This window comes from Sapajus apella, unplaced genomic scaffold (genome assembly GCF_009761245.1).
Source record: "Sapajus apella isolate SASKATOON/1434 unplaced genomic scaffold, GSC_monkey_1.0 scaffold104, whole genome shotgun sequence".
In the NCBI taxonomy this organism is placed as follows: Eukaryota; Metazoa; Chordata; class Mammalia; order Primates; family Cebidae; genus Sapajus; species Sapajus apella.
Genome location: NW_022437044.1, coordinates 4,559,883 through 4,574,244, shown reverse-complemented (window position 1 = coordinate 4,574,244; position 14,362 = coordinate 4,559,883). Strand labels below are relative to the sequence as shown.

Sequence of the window (14,362 nt, the reverse complement as noted above, 5' to 3'; positions counted from 1 at the left end):
TTTAATTTTTAGACAGAGTGATAACTTCTGAGATCCTTATATGCAACACCAGAAACTGGAAGTTTGAGTGTACTGCTTTTAAGAGAATTTCAGGCTGTGTTCCAACATCACAGTTTACATTCATTAAAATACCATTTAAAAATGATCAATTTATTTATTTCTAAATTAATTTGTGTATAAGATTTAAATAACCTTATGTAGAAATAACCCAATTAAATAAATTATTGTCCTTCAAGGTAATATTCATCAAACTTCATGACATTATATTAAAATTTAGCAAGCAGTCTTATATATGTCTGTATGTATATAAAACTAGCTCAAACTCATGATATACTCTACTATATATTATAATATTTAAAAGATAGAAAAAACTATGAAAAAAATCAATGACACAACATTTTTCCTGATATTAAAAATATTAGCAACATGCAGCAAAACAATTAGCGAAAACAGTAGCAAACACATATAGTCACTGCAGCGTACATATACAGGCATACCTGGTCTTATTACACTTTGCTTTATTACTCTTCATAGATCTTGTGGTTTTTACAAATAAAAGGTTTGTGGCAACCATGTACTCAACAAGTCTATTGGTATCATTTTCCCAATAGCATGTGCTCACTTTCTGTCTCTGGGTCACATATTGGTGATTCTCATAATATTTCAAACATTTTCTTTATTACTATATATGGTATAGTGATCTGTGATTAATGATCTCTCATGTTACTAATTATTTTGAGGTGCCATGAACAACACCCATATAAAATGGCAAACTTAATTGACAAATATACATGTTCTGACTGCTTCATTGATTGAAATTTCCCTCATCTCTCTTTTTCTCAGGCATCCCTTTTTCCTGATACACAAAAATATTCTTATTAATTAATATTATTATTAGGCCAATTAATAATCCTACAATGGCCTGTAAGTATTAAAGTAAAAGGAAGATTCACAAATACTTCACTTTAAACAATAAGCCAGAAATAATTAAGCTTAGTGAAGAAGGTATGTACAAAGCCAAGATGGGCTGAGATCTAGGCCTCATTTACCAAGCAGTCAAGTTGAGAATACAAAGGAGAAGTCATTGAAGGAAATTAAAAGTGCTATTCCAGTGAATACATAAATAATAAAAAAGGGAAACAACTTTTTCACTGATAGGAAGAAAGATACAGAAAAGGCCCTAACAAAGCAAAAACAAATTTTTCAACAGAGACAAAATACTGTCTATTGGAATAAGATGGCTTCTAGATCTTTCATAGCTAGAGAGAAGTGAATGACTGGCTTCAAAACTTAAAAGAACAGGCTATCTCTCCTATTAGGGACTGATACAGCTGATGACTTTCTGTTGAAACCTCATGTGGTAGTTCAGTCAGGGTGGTAGCAAAAATATTAAGGGAAAAAATACTAGAGAAAGTTGTGAAAAATAGTCACAGACCTTCTTGGAAGGCTGGAAGATTTTGTAAAAGCCTCAACATAAAATTACAGCTGAAGGCAGCCTAATCCCCTTTAACTTTAGTTGATAAAGAAAAGCAAATAACAAACGAATGTAAAGGAGTTTATTTAAATAGCTTATTTATTCATGTGGTCCTAAAACTAACCTTTAATTTTTCACAGACCAGATGGCTTTGTCGGGGGGAAGTGACCAGATTTATCTTCCACAAATAGTTACCCGCAAATAGTGTTTTCTTTAGGCCTCGGAACATAGTGTTTAATCTTTATCATCTAGTAGTGTTGACTCAAAGCTTTTGTCATTTAATGTACACTGAATAAAGGCTGGCTAGTCCAAAACATCAAGGCTGGCAGCTGTTAAGTCTTTACAGCACTCTCCTCAAGTGTCTGTGATTAGCCCCAGACACCCCTAACCAGCTCTCTCACTGTATTCTGTGTCTGAGTGAATTTATTCATCTGTCATGGGATCAGGGTCTGCCTGTCAGACCCTGACAACCTCACTGAGGTTGAGGTGAGTTTAATGAGCTTAAGTTGAAGCTCATTGACCATTATGAAAATCCTAGAGCCTTTAAGAATTATGCTAAATCGACTCTGCCTATGCTCTGTAAATGGAACAACAAGGTCTAGATGGCCACCCAACTGTGTACAGCATGGTTTCTTGAATAATTTCTGCCCACTGTTTGTACAAACTGCTAAAAAAAATGATTCCTTTCAGAATATTACTGCACATTGAAATTCATCTGGTTACCCAAGGGCTCTGATGGAAGTGTACAGTAGATTAAACTTGTTTTCATGCCTACTAATACAACATCCATTCTGCAACCCATGGATCAAGGTATAAGTTTGACATTCAAGTTTTATTATTTAAGATGTGCATTTTGTAAGGCAATAGCTGGCATTGATAGTGATTCCTCTGGATTCATCATTCTAGGTGCTAGAACATTTGTGATTCATCAGAGAAGGCTGAAATATGAACACTGAGAAGAACTTGAAAAAAGTTTATTCTATCCCTCATGGCTGACTTTGATGCATTCAGGCCTTCAGTGAGAAAAGTAACTGCAGATGTGGTGGTAATACTAAGATAACTATAATAATGGAGCCTGAAGCTATAACTAAATTACAGAAATCCTGTGAAATACCTGACTGGATGAGTAGTTACTTCCTATGGGTCAGCAGAGAAAGTGGTTTCTTGAGAGGGAAACTATTCTTTATGAAGATGCTGTCAACATAGCTGAAATAACAACACAGGGTTTTTAATATTACATAAGCTTAGTTGATAAAGCAATGGCGGGGTTTGAGAGGATTGACTCCAATTGTAAAAGAAACTATTGGAGATAAAAAGGCATCACCTACTTCAGAGAAATCACCCATGAAAGAGTTCATCAATGCTGAAAACTCCATTGTTGTCTTATTTTAAGAAATTGCCACAGCCATCTCAATCTTCAACGACCATCACCCTGATTAGTCAGCAGCCATCAACGTCACAGCAAGACTCTTCACCAGCAAAAGGATTATGATTTGCTGAAGGCTCAAATTATCATTAGTATATTTTACCAATAAAGTGTTTTTAAATTAAGGTATGTACATCATTTATTTGGACAATGCTGTGGCAGACTTAATAGACTACAGCATAAACAAAACATTTTTCTGCTCTAGGAAACACACAAAAAATGTGTGACTCATTTTATTTTGATATTAACTTTATTATGGTCATCTGGAAACCAACCTGGACTATCTCTGAGGTATGCCTCTTACAATAATAACATATTTAGTGACAATAATATCATTGAACATAACAAAACCAATTAAATAATTATATTTCTCTGTTACATGACTTACTAAACATAATAGTAGTATATATATCAGCTCTGCTATTCCCTTGCTATTTTCCTGTTATTTTATATATAGTATCTTCGATGCATGGTTACATTGTAGCAACCATCTAAATATACTTTTGTGTTTTGTAAGAGTTTCTTTAATTAAAACAAGATATTATAACTGGTTACTCCAATCAAAAAGGCAAATTAATTTGACTGATTTTACAATATAATATAGGGGAAAAAATGCCTTTGTGATCTCTTCTGTCTCATCTAGCTATAATTCTGCCCTCAGTGTGCTGAGAGAATCAGGTGCTACATATTACCAACTGACAGAACCAGTGAGAATATTAATCTTAATTAGTATAGAATATATTAGTAAAGACTAGTTCCTTATTGTTTGCGTAAAGATAAATAAGTCCTCATTTTTTCATGTCTCAATAGATTATCTTGATGACATAGCACTTTGGGGTCACTTTTTCTTACATTTATTACCCATTTAAGATTCCCTAAAGACTTATATTTCATTTGATTATTAATTAAAGATGCTTTGCATTATTTCAAAATACATGATTCTCAACAATCACATACTGAATTAAGATTAACGTCACAATTTTACAATTGAGAAAATTGAGCATCAGACTGGTTAAATTATTTGCTGACATCCCTCAGCTAATAAATACTGAGTGAGCTTGATTACATATATACTGCAATGTTTTATTGCATGTATTTTAGTAGGAGGTTTGCTCTGTTGGAGACAAAATTCATGGTTTAATTAATTGAAATTTTCACTTTTAAAGAGGTTATTTTTATTTCCTGAAGTCACATTGGTAATACCAAGTATTCAGCCCATGTAATATATTAAAATGTTAAGTACATTAATCATAGGTGTGACTTTGAACACTATGGCTCTTCTGGGTACTGTTCAGGGGGAAATCAAGTGTAATATTTTCCAGTGATTCAGTCTGACATTAATAATGTGGATTATGTGTCATGTTTCATCTGTGCTAAATAAAGACTGGCGAAACATTGACTTTAGCTCTTAGCAAAGGATACAGAAGGAATGGTTAAATGTTATTTAAGTAATTATAAGGGAAAATGTCAATCAGAAGAACTAGTTATGATCTTATAATGAAAATGCTAAATTATATTCAATAATACCACTAAGTTAGTCATAAACTCAGTTTGTTATTAATTATAAATCAAATCATCATAAAATTAAAATAGTAATTTTAATGAATAAAAAATTTCTCTATTATAAATTGAATATTTTTCATAATTAAAAACTAAATGGCCTATCCAAATTATAGCTCTGTTGAAGTATGGTTTATAACCATGTCAAGCATACCAGAACTTTGACTATCTCAAGGGTTTTTCTCTCTCTGGTGAAATCATAATGGTGACACCTGTAAGACTCCATTCCATTGTTTTATGCATCTACACTTACTCTGACACTTACTTATTATGCTGTTTTGATTACTGTGGCTAATAAAATATTAAATATTAAAATATTAAATAAAAATAATAAAATATTAAAGAGTCTTTGAATAAAATCATGCTTTTTTGCTTCAACTTCTTATCTGGACTAAACCCATTTATACCGTTAAAGAAAACCATATTAGCACTACCAAAGGAAGAGAAACAACAACACCACAAATTTATATCACAAAGTTCACCAGCGTAAATGGCAATATTCTCTTCCCAAGGTAGTGTCATAATAACCATTTCTTGAATCCTGTAAATAAGTTTACATTTTGTCATTTCAGTTTTTCAAATGACAACCAACACCACATACACAGCAATTAACAACCAATTCTTTTCACAAATGTGATGGATCTAAATTCTTATATTCTTTATTTCTTCTTTTTTTTTTAGTTCCTCCTTCAGAGTCTCATATACCATGGCTGTGCTTATCTATATCTAATCTGATGTGCATTATTTGTTTCTAGTTTCAATTATGCATTCTTCTATCCATCTGAATTTAGTTATAGCTTCATTGCTTTCTTTTAACATTGTATTACTTATAAAACTAATAATGTTTTTATTTACAAAATAAAATACCTTCTCAGAATACTTTTTATAAAAGCAATACAAGGCCAGTAATGGTTGCTTATGCCTATAATCCTGGCACTTTGAGAGGCAAGTCAGGAAGATTGCCCAAGGCCAGGAGTTTGAGACTACCCTGGATAGCATAGCAAGACTGTATTTCTACCAAAAAGAAAAAGGAATACACATTCAATCTAGACTAGCTAGAAGTTGTATGAAAGAAAAAGAAAGTGGAAACTATTCATAAGCTTTTCTCCAAGAAAAATAATGTTAGTCTTTTTAAATACATTTTTTCAGTCTTTCTCTCTTTGTCCTCTCCATTCTTTCTCAAAAATGACAGAGAGACGACACAAAAATAGCAATATAGAGATGAAGATATAGAAACATAGAGATACGGTCTTAATTATTTGTAGGTTCCATATTTGCCATTTTGTCTAATAACTAAAACTTTTTTTGTAATACCCAATATGGCATTTTTACTGTTATTGAAGGACATGCACGGAACAGTGAAAAAAATATTGTCACTTAATGCACATATTTTCAGCTGAGGTCAAACAATGAGACGCTACCTTGTTGTTTCAGCTTTCCTACTGTAAATAGTCAATTTAACGTCATATTTTTTTTCAATTTTGTGCTTTCTATAAGTGATTTCACTGATTAAAATGGTCCCCAAGTGCAGTGAGAAAGTGACATTTACAGTTCCTAAGTGCAAGAAGGCTATGATGTGTATTTTCACCTTATGGAGAAAATACCTGTGTTACAAAAGTTTCATTTAGGCATGAGTCATAGCCCTGCTGGCCATGAGCTTAATGTTAATACATCAACAATATATATTGTGAATAAGCTGTCTTTAAACAGAAACACACATAAAACAGTGCTATATACTGATTGTTAAGGCTCAAAGAAACCCAGTTATTTCCCCTAGGAGAAATGGTTCAGTAGTTACTAATTAATTGTTCACAGCAACTTTACAAAACAAAATTACAGTGAATAATAAGAATCAACTTTACATTTTTTAGAATTATCCTATAGGTCACACAGATTTGCCTGCACTTTTACTGTCTATACTCTCTATATGTTTTCTTTTCGTATAAGCTCACTTTTATTTATTTTTTATTTTTGTTTTCTTCTCCAACTTCTATTTTAAGTTCAGAGGGTACATGTGCAGGTATATTACATGGGTAAATTGCATGTTGCAAGGGTTTAATGTACAGATTATTTTACTACTCAGGGAATGAGCACAGCACCCAACAGGGAGTCTTTTGACCCTCACCTTTCTTCTATCCTCCACGCTCAAGTAGGCCCTGGTGGCTACTGTTTCCTTCTTTGTGTCCACATGTACTCAATATGTAGCTCCTACTTATAAGTCAAAATATGCAGTATTAGGTATTGCGATCCTGTGTTAATTCGACTAGAACAATTCCCTCCAACTCCCTTCCTTCATGCTGATGCAAAGGACATAATTTCATTTTTTCTTATAGCTACATAGTATTCCATTGTATATATGCACCACACTTTTTGTATCCATGCCACTGTTGATGGGTATTTAGGTTAACTCCATGGCTTTGCTATTGTGAATAGTGCTGCAATGAACATATGTGTGCATGGTTATTTATGACAGAACGATTTATATCCCTTTGGGTATATATCCAGGAATAGGATTGCTGCATTGAATGGTAGTTATGTATTAAGTTCATTGAGAAATCTTCAGGCTTCTTTCCACAGTGGCTGAACTAATTTACATTCTCATCAGCAGTGTATAAGGGTTCACTTTTCTCCACAATCTCACCAGCATTATTTTTTTTTTATTTTGCAGTAATATCCATTCTGACTGGCGTGAGATTGTAAATTATTGTGGTTTTGATAATAATCAGTGATGTTGAGCATTTTTTCAAATGCTTTTTGGCCGCATGTATGTCTCTTTTCAGAAGTGTCTGTTCAAATCTTTGGCCAGTTTTTTTTTTAAATAGGATTGCTTGATTTTTGCTTGTTGATTTGTTTAAGTTACTAATAGATTCTGGATATTAGACCTTTGTTGGATGCATAGTTTGCAAATATTTTTTCTTATTCTGTAGGTTGTCTATTTACTCTGTGGATAGTTTCTTTTGCTGTGTAGAAGCTCTAAATACCTTCAATTAGGTCCCGCTTCTCATTTTTTAATTTTGTAACAATTGCTTTTGCAGTCTTTGGCATAACATCAATTTTATGGACTACATAAATATTCTTTAAATGTTTGATGCAAACAAATCTGTAAGAACATCCATTAAATCTTGTTATGTATCTTGTTTTTCTTTTATCTATTTATACTTGGTTCAATGCCACTCCTCTTTCTTTAAGATTTTGCTACTTGATGACCTTCTCAGAAAGTTTCATGACAAAGCTGAAGTTAGTTCTGTTTTTTGTTCTTTAATGTTTTTTGCATTTTTCTTTTTAACTTGTTCCTTTCCTTGGAACGTAAAAACAATATTTTTTTAGAATGGCAATCATTAAAAAATTTGTAAACAACAGATGCTGGAGAGGATGTGGAGAAATAGGAACACTCTTACACTGTTGGTGGGAGTGCAAATTAGTTCAACCATTGTGGAAGACAGTGTGGCGACTTCTCAACGATCTAGAAATAGAAATTCCATTTGACCCAGCAATCCCATTACTGGGCATATACCCAAAGAATTATAAATCATTCTACTATAAAGACACATGCACACTTATGTTCATTGCAGCCCTGCATACAATAGCAAAGACCTGGAACCAATTCAAATGCCTATCAATGACAGACTGGACCAAGAAAATGTGGTACATATATACCATGGAATACTACGCAGCCATAAAAAGTGATGAGTTCATGTCCTTTGTAGGGACATGGATGTATCTGGAAACTATCATTCTCAGCAAACTGACAAAAGAACAGAAAGCCAAACACTGCATGTTCTCACTCATAGGTGGGTGTTGAATAGTAAGAACACGTGGACTCAGGGAGAGGAGCATCACACACTGGGGACAGTTGCGGGGGTACGTAGGGGAGAGACAGCAGGGGGTGGGGAGGGAAGGGAGGCTGGGGAGAGATAACATGGGGAGAAATGCCAGATATAGTATGCACCTGAAGTTAAATAAATAATTTTTTTAAAAGGCAGAAATCAAGAGTAAAAAAAATAACAACAATAATAATATTTTTTTCAAAGCAATGGCAGCTCATCTCCTTTGCCTTGCAGGAATTATTTCTTTTCTTTGTTCTTCCTTAGGTATAGGCTCTGGTTCATTTCTTTTTTCTCATAACATATGCTTTATTAGTTAACTAATTAATTGATTAATTGTTAGTCTCTTATTTCCCCTTCATCCCTGCTTAAAGCATGTCTTGCTAAAACTCTCTTATGCTGTTTTTTGTATTATTTTACAGACTCGATAACTTTTTCTCACATTCCTTCAGTCAAATGCTGCTAGCTTGGTTATGTCAGATTCTCTTTCTTCTTTGGTTTTCAGCATTGGCTCAGTTGTGATAGCATTATTTTTGTTATGTGACCTTATATTAGGCAAATTCATAAATATCTTATTTCTTATAATAAATTGTACAATCCATATTCTCTCAGAAAGTAGTCCTTAACCAAAAAGTGCTCAAGATGACATTCTGCATTTTAATTAATTCTTAAACTACCTCACAGCACACATGCACCATTCCTATTGTCAAGCAAATGTATCTTTGTTCCCCTGACGGTTAATTGTGTGCATCAACTTGACTGTGTTAATGAACATGCAAAGAACGAGTAAAACATTATTTTTGTGTATGTTTGTGAAGCTGTTTCCAGAAGAAACTGGCATTTGAGTGAGCAGGCTGAATAAAGGTAATACACCCTTACCAGTTTGAATGGGCATCATCCAATTCAATGAGGCTCAAATAGAATAAAAACATGGAAGATGAGTGATTTCACTCTCATTGTCTTTGAGCTGGAATAGCTATCTTCTGCTGCCCTTGGACACTGAAACTGTTGGTTCCCGGACCTTCAGGTTCTGGGACTTATATTAGTGCTGCCTCTTCTTGGTTCTCAAGCCTTTTGCCTCGGACTGAGAGTTACATCAGTGCTCCCCTGGTTCTCATGCCTTTGGACTCAGGCTAAATTATACCATTGGCTTTTCTGATTCTCTAGCTTGAAGATTGCATGCAGAAAATTCTTGGCTTCCATAATCATATGAACCAATTCTCACAATAAATCTCATCATGTATGTATACATGTATATATCTATGTATACATTCTATTCTATTGTTTCTGTTTCTCTGGAGAACCCTGACTATACAGTCCCTATATGAGAAATATCTGACAATTTAACACAATCCTACTTTTGGAACATTCTTTGTAAATAACTGTATTGTTCAATCCAAACTTCCTTTCTCATTTATGGGTTTATGGGATGACCACATTTCTGAATAAAATGTATCTTAGACCCACTTAGTAGAACCACCAGCTGTGATTTTCAAATGTTGTGGGTTACCTTTCGATTGACACATTTTCAAGTGTCAATCTTATTTCTCTACATGAGTTGACAATCAGGTTAGTTATTTACTCATAAGAATCAAAATGATAGCAAATAAAACTCTTAAAACTATATAGGAAATCAGCACAATTCAGCCTATATGTAATAAACACAATACACTTATTTAGAAATTAGATTCCCAACATATACTTTCTCTTTGTGTATCTACTTTTAATCATGTGTAAAATATAACTTTACTGCAAAGACTTCACAATGCCATGTTTAAACTTATTCAACCACAGCTCCTTCAATACACTTTTGCTCATTTAATGTGTACAGAAAACAAAACAAAAATACCACCATTGACCCTTTTCTTCTCCATTTTATCTCTCCATGTCCTTTATTTAACCTCTCTTTTATTTAATTCTGCTCCAAATCTTATATTGATTTATGTGGTGTCCTTCATAGATTTCTCTTGAAGCTGATGAATGACGCTAAATATCAGCCTCAATCGTTAAATATTAATATGTTATTAAATAACATCAAGGGAATAGCACTTTTCTGTCCTGTGTTATTCAAGCCTCTACAAGGAAACCACTTCTATTCCCTAAACTGCCTTTAAGGGCAGTTGTGTGTGACATGTGCAGACTCACTTCATCTTGCTCACAACTTCCATCTCTTACACTGTTGTGCTTCTTTACAACTCAAGCAGGCCTAATGGATTTTTTTTCCAATTTATCAACATAGACAATGTTAACTTAACTTAAAGCAGTCCTACACTCTGCCTAGATGTCATATGAGTGGTCACTTACATCAGGCTTAATGCATCTACATCTACGAGGTGTAATTAATTAGTTAAGCTCTTTCAATTTTTTGAAACAAACAAAAGCTCTGGTTACCTCCATGACAGTGACTGATTGTAAGAACACAAAGAAAAATAAAGAAAACACTCTGAGGGAATCTATTCGTGGGTAATCTGAAATATTCCGGAAATGGTAAATATAATTGGCTCAAGGGAGTAGACACCCTTGATTGAGTACCAACATAGTGACTTATATGGCTTCAGGGATCTCTCCTTTCCAATATTTAAAGTAGTTGTTGAAATCATGACTTTAGAAAATGACTAAATGTTTAATGATGACCAAAATATCACTCCAAGTGAACCAAATCAAGGACTACTGCATGTAAAATTGAGACAAATGTATACAAGCAATGGAACTTTTATCAGTTGTTTCAGTATATTTTTTTGATTTTTAATTTTTGTGGGCATTTTTGTTGTATATATTTATGGGGTATATGAGATATTTTGGTACAGGCGTGCAGTGCATAATAATCACACTATGGAGAATGGGATATCCATCCCCTCAAGCATTTATCCTCTGTGTTACAAATACAAATTATACTCTTTTAATAATTTAAAATGTACAACTAAATTATTATTGTATTATTATCCATGGTCACTCTATTGTGCTATCAAATAATCGGTCTTATTTATTCTTTCTAACTATTTTTCGTACCCATTAACCATCCCCCTGACACGCCTCCAATCCCCACTATGCTCATCCTCTGGTAACCAACCTTCTACTCTCTATGAGTTCAATTATTTTGATTTTTAGATTGTACAAATATGTGAAAACTCATAAAGTTTGTCTTTCTGTGCCTGGCTTATTTCACTTAGCATAATGACCTCCAGTTCTGTTTACATTGTTGCAAATGACAAATTGAATACTACTCATTTTTGTGTCAGTACTACATTTTTTAAATCCATTTATCTGTTGATGGACATCTTAGTTGCTTCCAATTGTTGGCTAACAGTGTTGCAACAAACAAGGCAGTGCCGATATCTCTTTGACATATTAATTTTCTTATTTTAGGTATGTACCAAGCAGTGGGATAGGTGAATAACATGGTAGCTCTATTTTTAATTTTTTTGGGAGCCTCCAAACTGTTCTCCATAATGGCTGTGATACTTTACATTCCCAAGAACAGCATACAAGTGTTCCCTTTTCTCCAAATCCTGGCCAGCATTTGTTTTTGCCTGTCTTTTGGATGTAGTCCATTTTAACAGAAGTGAGATGATATTTCATGGTAGTTTTGATTTGCATTTCATTTTAATATGCCACTCTGCCATTTATGTCGTCTTTTGAGAAAAATTCTATTCAAATCTTTGCCCATTTTGATCAGATTATTACGTGACTTACTGTAGATTTGTTTGAGCTTCATGTGCGTTCTCAGCATTAATCCCTCGTCACCAATTCATGGCGAAGGCCAGTAATCCCTCTGCTGTATTCCACCAGGATTCTACTAAGTAGGATAAGTTAGTTAAAATTCATGTACATCTTCCCTAAAGATAACATGAACAAAATTTTATAAAGTTGAATACACATACATGTAAGTCATAAAAGCACTATAGTAAGTCTTGTGTCACGTGCCGGTTTTCCTATGCACTAAGTTTTCTGGTTATAGAATTTAAGATGGCTGACCTGGGAGCTTAGTGGAATATTACCAGCTGTTCATTGAAAACATTCTCTGGATATTAAATAATATTTGATATATTTTACTAGCGCTTATGTTAGAAAAATGCAAATATTGTATTTCTTTGTTTTACTTAAAAAACTTCTTCATATATTAATTGCCTGTAATTAGAATATTTATTCTGCAAATTCAATAGAGAATTTTATGACAACTTCTTGGTGTTTGCAGCCTCCGGTGTAATTTGTTTCCAGGAAAGAAGGAATTTAGGTTGATTGAGAATTTAATTACCTTGCATATATAATGCCAAGTTTCTTGCCTAGCATATTGTTCATATCTTCAAGGAAATCTAACTGATACTATATAGAAAGTCAGAGACATTGTATCACAATAGCTATGCCACAAGTCGTTTTTCATTTTTCCACAGATTAAGCCATTAAAGCAATGCATTGAGACTGATTGATCTCTCTTCTCTTGGGGAGAGTAGTGGTGTCAGCAGAAAAGATACGGTTGAATCATTCTTCTGGGAACAAACTGTGTAAACTTCTTAAATGGAGTTCTTAATCTGGGGAAATTCAGGAATATGCAAATATGATTGTAAAAAACTGTATTTCTTCACTAACCTGAACATTAGTATTCTCCTCTATTATGGATGTAAGCAACAAATCACAGCAAAATTAGTTGTCCTATGTCTTTTTTACCCATAGAAATCATGAACATTTTTATATCATATTATTCTTGTTGCATGAAACATCCTGAAATACCATTTATACTTATCATTACTCCAAATTGATGTTAGTATACCTTGTTGATTAATGGGATAACACAAATAATATATATTCTTATATCAAAATTATATCAAAAATATCACTAATATGTTTTTAAAAATATTTCTGTAACTAATTTGGTTTCTTTATAAATCTGTGTATTTTATCTATTTTAAAGTGTAAACCTCAAAGATCTGCGACAGGTCTCAGTTAATTTAGAAAGTTTATTTTGCCAAGGTTGAAGATGTGTACCCATGACACAGTCTCAGGAGGTCCTGACAACATTTGCCAAAGGCGGTCAGAGCACAGTTTGGTTTTGTATGTTGTAGGGAGACATGAAACATCAATCAGCACGTGTAAGATGAACATTGGTTTGGTCCAGAAAGCTGGGACAACTCTAAGCAAAGACAGGAATCTCAATCAGAGAGGGGGCTTGCAGCGCACAGGTAGATAAGAAAAAGTTGCTGCATTCTTTTTTTAGTTTCTGATTAACCTTTTCGAAGATGGCAATCAGATATCCATTTATCTCCATAAGCAGAGAGGTGACTTTCAATAGAATGAGAGGCAGGTTTGCCCTAAGCTGTTTCCAGCTTGACTTTTCCCTTTAGCTTAGTTATTTGGGGGCCCCAAGATTTATTTTCCTTTCACATTTTCCCCCCTTTTCTTTTTAAAACCCTTTTGAAGGAAGCGTTTTAGAAGAAAAGAATCTCTGGACTCAGATTTCATCTGATCGCTCATGGCTAGTGTGGTTATTCCTAGACAGGTAGGTTTCAAGTTATTAGGAAAGTTCCTTTTTTAACAGACCGGGGAGTCTCATGTCCTATGAAGAGGAAAAAAAAAGTGGAGGTAGAGGGGAAAACAATCACAGAGAAAAGAACAATCCTAGAAAATCAATGTAGGCCACATTACTCTGAAGTCCATACATCAGTAGGAAGGTATGAAACTGGCTTATATATGTGAATAGACTACTGTTATTTTCTTCTGAATTTTAAATTGTCTAGCTTCAGTTTACAGGGCTTTAAGAAAGAATAGCTTAGTTTTCAGTGATTCCAAAATAGGAAAAACGGGCGGCTGGGAAGAAGGCAATAATTGAAAACATTTTTTTGAAGACTTGTAGCCAAGAATAGTTAAAATTTTGTCCAAACTGTAGAAAGTAATAAAAATTGAAAAATATTAGGCAAACCTAGAATCTAAAACTAGGTGTGCTATAGATTTTGAAACATATTTTTTCTCTTTCCAGGTTCTCATTTTTACTAAAGAAAAATCATGGTAGTACTGATTTGCTGTATTATACTAGGCTTGATTATTTGCGTACAGTGCAGCAATAATAATTATTGTTATATAGGC

General features: G+C 33.6%; 1 long non-coding RNA gene across 1 annotated transcript; it reads right to left on the bottom strand.

Moving 5' to 3' along the window:
- Positions 1-299: 299 nt before the first annotated feature.
- On the bottom strand, positions 300-14,154 carry LOC116536862. Its single transcript, XR_004262834.1, has 3 exons — positions 13,985-14,154; positions 13,217-13,220; positions 300-312 (listed from the first exon to the last, which is right to left on the bottom strand). It is a non-coding gene; the product is annotated as an uncharacterized LOC116536862 (long non-coding RNA).
- Between the last annotated feature and the right edge of the window lie 208 nt (positions 14,155-14,362).